The following is a 7,500-nucleotide window of genomic DNA, read 5'->3' as shown; positions in this document are numbered from 1 at the left end:
CGGAGAAATACACTTCTCCCGTCCGTCGAAATTTTTTTTTTTTACTTTGAACAAGGCGCATAGAGCCCGCCGAACCACGATTTCCGTGCGTCTTACATCTTTCGACGATGGGACGATCCACGCGAAGAGTTGTTTCGTGCTCGCGCGAGGTGCGATAGCGTCGATTCGCTTTTCTGTACGGGGAGAAATAGAACGATGAGTTGACTTATCGGGTCTTCGTTGGAATTACCGTCGCTGGCATTGTAAACTCCAGATGACCTTGTGATTCCTTCGTCGGGCACTGGTAAAGGGTGGCGATGATTCGTTCTATAATAGAAATACCCGTCGTAGCGATTCGGCCGAGACACCCGCCACGAAACACTCTCTCGTCGTGGAATCCCCGCGTCGGAGAGTAAAACGCGCGAAGGCTTACTATGAGAGAAGAAATAGTATATGCCGGTGGTTCGCGTGTGTAGGCTCTATACGAAATTGCGATTCAAGAGAGTAGGAAAAGACGCGATGAACCACGATTTCCGTGCGTCTTACGTCTCTCGACGATGGGACGATCCACGCGAAGAGTTGTTACGTGCTCGCGCGAGGTGCGATAGCGTCGATTCGCTTTTCTGTACGGGGAGAAATAGAACGATGAGCTGACTTATCGGGTCTTCGTTGGAATTACCGTCGCTGGCATTGTAAACTCCAGATGACCTTGTGATTCCTTCGTCGGGCACTGGTAAAGGGTGGCGATGATTCGTTCTATAATAGAAATACCCGTCGTAGCGTTTCGGCCTAGTCACCCGCCACGAAACACTCTCTCGTCGTGGAATCCCCGCGTCGGAGAGTAAAACGCCGAAGGCTTACTTATGAAACTTACGTCTCTCGACGATGGGACGATCCACGCGAAGAGTTGTTACGTGCACGCGTATGGTGCGATTGCGTCGATTCGCTTTTCTGTACGGGGAGCAATAGAACGTTGAGTTGACTTATCGGGTCTTCGTTGGAATTACCGTCGCTGGCATTGTAAACTCCAGATGACCTTGTGATTCCTTCGTCGGGCACTGGTAAAGGGTGGCGATGATGCGTTCTATAATAGAAATACCCGTCGTAGCGTTTCTTCCGAGTCAACCCGCTCACGAAACACTCTCTCGTCGTGGAATCCCCGCGTCGGAGAGTAAAACGCGAATTCATAGTATGGAAACTTACGTCTCTCGACGATGGGACGATCCACGCGAAGAGTTGTTACGTGCACGCGTATGGTGCGATTGCGTCGATTCGCTTTTCTGTACGGGGAGTAATAGAACGTTGAGTTGACTTATCGGGTCTTCGTTGGAATTACCGTCGCTGGCATTGTAAACTCCAGATGACCTTGTGATTCCTTCGTCGGGCACTGGTAAAGGGTGGCGATGATGCGTTCTATAATAGAAATACCCGTCGTAGCGTTTCTTCCGAGTCAACCCGCTCACGAAACTCTCTCTCGTCGTGGAATCCCCGCGTCGGAGAGTAAAACGCGAATTCATACTATGAAAACTTACGTCTCTCGACGATGGGACGATCCACGCGAAGAGTTGTTTACGTGCACGCGTATGGTGCGATTGCGTCGATTCGCTTTTCTGTACGGGGAGAAATAGAACGTTGAGTTGACTTATCGGGTCTTCGTTGGAATTACCGTCGCTGGCATTGTAAACTCCAGATGACCTTGTGATTCCTTCGTCGGGCACTGGTAAAGGGTGGCGATGATGCGTTCTATAATAGAAATACCCGTCGTAGCGTTTCTTCCGAGTCAACCCGCTCACGAAACTCTCTCTCTCGTCGTGGAATCCCCGCGTCGGAGAGTAAAACGCCGAAGGCTTACTATGAAACTTACGTCTCTCGACGATGGGACGATCCACGCGAAGAGTTGTTACGTGCACGCGTATGGTGCGATTGCGTCGATTCGCTTTTCTGTACGGGGAGTAATAGAACGTTGAGTTGACTTATCGGGTCTTCGTTGGAATTACCGTCGCTGGCATTGTAAACTCCAGATGACCTTGTGATTCCTTCGTCGGGCACTGGTAAAGGGTGGCGATGATTCGTTCTATAATAGAAATACCCGTCGTAGCGTTTCTTCCGAGTCAACCCGCTCACGAAACTCTCTCTCGTCGTGGAATCCCCGCGTCGGAGAGTAAAACGCGAATTCATAGTATGGAAACTTACGTCTCTCGACGATGGGACGATCCACGCGAAGAGTTGTTACGTGCACGCGTATGGTGCGATTGCGTCGATTCGCTTTTCTGTACGGGGAGCAATAGAACGTTGAGTTGACTTATCGGGTCTTCGTTGGAATTACCGTCGCTGGCATTGTAAACTCCAGATGACCTTGTGATTCCTTCGTCGGGCACTGGTAAAGGGTGGCGATGATTCGTTCTATAATAGAAATACCCGTCGTAGCGTTTCTTCCGAGTCAACCCGCTCACGAAACTCTCTCTCGTCGTGGAATCCCCGCGTCGGAGAGTAAAACGCGAATTCATACTATGAAAACTTACGTCTCTCGACGATGGGACGATCCACGCGAAGAGTTGTTTACGTGCACGCGTATGGTGCGATTGCGTCGATTCGCTTTTCTGTACGGGGAGAAATAGAACGTTGAGTTGACTTATCGGGTCTTCGTTGGAATTACCGTCGCTGGCATTGTAAACTCCAGATGACCTTGTGATTCCTTCGTCGGGCACTGGTAAAGGGTGGCGATGATGCGTTCTACAATAGAAATACCCGTCGTAGCGTTTCTTCCGAGTCAACCCGCTCACGAAACTCTCTCTCGTCGTGGAATCCCCGCGTCGGAGGGTAAAACGCGATATATAATAGTATATGCCAGTGGTTCGCGCGCGTCGTCTCTGAGATACGCGGTCGACAGAGTTCCGAAAACACGTGATGTGCCACGATTTCCGTGCGTCTTACATCTTTCGACGATGGGACGATCCACGCGAAGAGAACGTTCGTGCTTGCGTGAGGTGCAACAGCGTCGATTCGCTTTTCTGTACGGGAGAGAAATAGAACGTTGAGTTGACTTATCGGGTCTTCGTTGGAATTACCGTCGCTGGCATTGTAAACTCCAGATGACCTTGTGATTCCTTCGTCGGGCACTGGTAAAGGGTGGCGATGATTCGTTCTATAATAGTAATACCCGTCGTAGCGTTTCGACCGATGTCACCCGCCACGAAAGTCTCTCTCGACGTGGAAACCCCGCGCCGAAGAGTAAACGCGAAGGCTTACCATACGAAAGAAAACGGTATTATACGCCTGTGGTATGTGCGTCTCGGCTCTGTGATACGCGATCGGCAGAGTTACAAAAAAACGTTGATGGGCCACGATTTCCGTGCGTCTTACATCTTTCGACGATGGGACGATCCACGCGAAGAGTAGTTACGTGCTCGCGCGAGGTGCGATAGCGTCGATTCGCTTTTCTGTACGGGGAGAAATAGAACGATGAGTTGACTTATCGGGTCTTCGTTGGAATTACCGTCGCTGGCATTGTAAACTCCAGATGACCTTGTGATTCCTTCGTCGGGCACTGGTAAAGGGTGGCGATGATTCGTTCTATAATAGAAATACCCGTCGTAGCGATTCGGCCGAGTCACCCGCCACGAAACTCTCTCTCGTCGTGGAATCCCCATGTCGGAGAGTAAAACGCGAAGGCTAACTATATAAGAAATATATAGTATTATTTATGCCTGTGGTTCTCCGTTTGCCCTACTCTCAGATACGCGACTCGGAGAGTTACGAATAATCGTGATGGACCACGATTTCTGTACGTCTTACATCTTTCGACGATGGGACGATCCACGCGAAGAGATCATTCCTGCTTGCGTGAGGTGCGATAGCGCCGATTCGCTTTTCTGTACGGGGAGAAATAGAACGATGAGTTGACTTATCGGGTCTTCGTTGGAATTACCGTCGCTGGCATTGTAAACTCCAGATGACCTTGTGATTCCTTCGTCGGGCACTGGTAAAGGGTGGCGATGATTCGTTCTATAATAGAAATACCCGTCGTAGCGATTCGGCCGTGTCACCCGCCACGAAAATCTCTCTCGTCGTGGAATCCCCGCGTCGTAGAGTAAACGCGAAGGCTTGCTATAGAAGACTATAGTTTATACGCCTGTGGTTCACCGGTTGCCTGCTCTCCGGGGTACGCGATCGCGCAGGAGTTACGGAAGAACTTGATGGGCCACGATCTCCAAGCGGCTATATCTTTCGACGATGGGACGATTCACGCGAAGAGAACGTTCGTGCATGCGTGAGGTGCGATAGCGTTGATTCGCTTGTCTGTACGGGGAGAAATAGAACGATGAGTTGACTTATCGGGTCTTCGTTGGAATTACCGTCGCTGGCATTGTAAACTCCAGATGACCTTGTGATTCCTTCGTCGGGCACTGGTAAAGGGTGGCGATGATTCGTTCTATAATAGAAATACCCGTCGTAGCGTTTCGACCGATGTCACCCGCCACGAAATTCTCTCTCGTCGTGGAATCCCCGCGTCGGAGAGTAACCGCCGAAGGCTTGCTATAGAAGACTATAGTTTATACGCCTGTGGTTCACCGGTTGCCGGCTCTCCGGGGCACGCGATCGCGCGAAGGTTACGGAGGGACGTGAAGCGCCCGAGCAATGAAACGTCCGCAGGAGGAAACGAGCAACCGCCGAACATTGTTTCGCGACGTTTCCATAATGTATTGTCGTTTCGCTCGCATCCCGCTTCTTTCCCCTAGTTTCCTCGACGCGTAGTTTCGCAGCCTTAGTGGACGAATCATTCTCGATTCGAGGAAAGATATGCAGTGGGGCGTGCAATGAGCCCGCCAGAGACCACGATCTCCAATGCGTCTTTACATCTTTGGACGATGGGACGATCCACGCGAAGAGAACGTTCGTGCTTGCGCGAGGTGCATTAGCGTCGATTCGCTTTTCTGTACGGGGAGAAATAGAACGATGAGTTGACTTATCGGGTCTTCGTTGGAATTACCGTCGCTGGCATTGTAAACTCCAGATGACCTTGTGATTCCTTCGTCGGGCACTGGTAAAGGGTGGCGATGATTCGTTCTATAATAGAAATACCCGTCGTAGCGATTCGGCCGAGTCACCCGCCACGAAACTGTCTCTCTTTCGTCGTGGAAACCCCGCGTCGGAGAGTAAAACGCGCGAAGGCTGTGACTGTAACATATATATATATATATACACAGTATACAATGCCTGTGGTTTTTGCGCGTGTCGGCTCTTCGGTATACGCGATCGGCCAGAGTTACGGAGGGACGGTGAAGCGCACGAGAAATTGAAACGGCCGCACGATTGGAACCGAGCAACCGTCGAACATTGTTTCGCGACGTTTCCATAATGCGTTTTCGTTTCGCTCGCATACCGCTTCTTTTCCCCTAGTCTCTGAGACGCGTTTTCGAGCCGTTCTTCTACTATCGATTCTCGTAGAGAGAAGGGACCGGGTAGTCTGGAAGTGGAACCCGCATCTTGCGTGTACCGTACACGGAATTGAGAGGACCGGCCGTGAAGCTCGTTTTAAAGCCGTGCGTCTGACACCCAACTCTTGCGCGCCAATTTCGCGGCAAGAGATAATATGGGACGAATGACCGGCAAAGAGCCAGCTGTGAAGTCTGTTTTTTTAATCGAATCCGTGGACGTGTGTATGCCGTAGCGTCGCTCGTCGTGTTCGTTCATGGTCGTTCCGAGAGAAAGAACGAAAGCGGTAACGAAGGGACCGGCCGTGAAGCTCGTTTTAAAGCCGCGCGTCTGACACCCAACTCTTGCGCGCCAATTTCGCGGCAAGAGATAACATGGGACGAATGACCGGCAAAGAGCCAGCTGTGAAGTCTTTTTTCATTATTTGCTTTCAATCGATCGATCGGTACGATTCGTGCAACGTTTCGCGCGATGCGACGCGAAAACATGCGCGCAACAATAGATGCGTCTGATCGGAAGAACGCGAGGGTCGACTGCACGCGATGGATTCAGTATCGGGTAGGATACAAAATATATCCCCGTCGTTTCCACGCGTGCGAGTCTTCTGCGTCTTTCGCGGGTTTTTGAATGCACTATACGCCCGGAACGTCGAGAAATATATACATATTACTTGAACGTTTTTCGTCTCGAAAGGCTTCGGTGTCGTCTCCAAGGCGACGCCTGAATCTCCTTCGCGCGCTGGTCGGAGATTCAGGTATCAACTTTTATCTTCTCTTTGAAAGAAGAGAGATATTAGGTCGAACAAGTGAGAATAAAATTATATATGTGAAATATAAAATTTATACGATTACCCTGAACGGTGGATCACTTGGCTCGTGGGTCGATGAAGAACGCAGCTAATTGCGCGTCAACGTGTGAACTGCAGGACACATGAACATCGACATTTCGAACGCACATTGCGGTCCACGGATACAATTCCTGGACCACGCCTGGCTGAGGGTCGTTTACGTACCATACACTGCTTGCGTAGCTCTGTCAAATCCCCGCCGTCGTTCACCTCTTCGGATCGAACGTTTTTTTACCGAAGGGCGCAAAGAACGTCTCTGAGTCGGGTTAAGAGAAGGATGCTACGTACGAGCGAACGATGGGTGTCTCGTCGGCGTTTGTCGCGGACACGCGAAAATTCTGTGAATTTCACGGACAGTGTACGTTCTAGTTGTTGCAAAACGATCGGAATCGTTTGTATGGACTCGCGTGAGTGTTCGCGGCGTCGTGCGTCGTTCAATTACGACCGCCCGCGGATACCGCTCCACTGCGATATGGATCTGAGCGACAACTTTTTCGGCTGTTCGTGAGATGAACGGTTTCGTGTGTTTAGAAAAATTTTTTTTCCCGCGCTCCCGACGTCACCTGAAATGATGCGTCAGAGGTGAAAGAAAATATTAAGAAGTCGAGAGAGAGAGACTACACACGTTTTATTCATATTTTGTATACCGTGCGTGAGACGGATGTGCACGACACGTCGTATGTCGGTATATTACCGACTGGCCCCAGGGAGATTGTTTTCTTCCTCTCTTACGAATGAGATGTACGTTTCGGAGGATCGTCGTTACCGAAACACACGGCAAAACGAGACTTCTCGCAGCAGAACCTTTATACACAATACACATCGACTCTTTTTACCCCGAGAGAGAGAGAAAAGGTGTATTTCTTTTTTTTATTTTTCGAATTCGACGCACGAACGCTTTGACGACTGGAGAAAAACACGGTGTGTGTTAAAATCGTGCGGGACGAGCATGCGTATTCGTAACGGGTCGAATAGTTCTTATTCCCCGTCGTCGCGTGTCCTCGCTGGACCACCACCGTGCGCTTCCGCCACGTTCAGTTGAATTTCGAAATATATATATATAAAAAGAATCACCATATACTCTCTTTCGGGAGGTGTATTTTTATCGGTTTCTGCTATAGAGAAGAGACGGAGATCGTGTTGTGAGGTGTAACGTTTCTGTATCCCCGTTTCGGAGGATCGTCGTTATCGGCGGAACACACGTCAAAACGAGACTTCTCGCAGAACCTTTATACACA

At 50.2% G+C, this 7,500-nt stretch overlaps 1 non-coding gene across 1 annotated transcript; it reads left to right on the top strand.

The window, feature by feature from the left end:
- Positions 1-6,263: 6,263 nt before the first annotated feature.
- On the top strand, positions 6,264-6,418 carry LOC143175692 (5.8S ribosomal RNA). Its single transcript, XR_013000389.1, has one exon. It is a non-coding gene; the product is annotated as a 5.8S ribosomal RNA (ribosomal RNA).
- Positions 6,419-7,500: the final 1,082 nt, after the last annotated feature.

Source organism: Nomia melanderi, unplaced genomic scaffold (genome assembly GCF_051020985.1).
Source record: "Nomia melanderi isolate GNS246 unplaced genomic scaffold, iyNomMela1 scaffold0157, whole genome shotgun sequence".
NCBI lineage: Eukaryota > Metazoa > Arthropoda > Insecta > Hymenoptera > Halictidae > Nomia > Nomia melanderi.
This window is presented reverse-complemented; position numbering and strand designations above follow the sequence as displayed.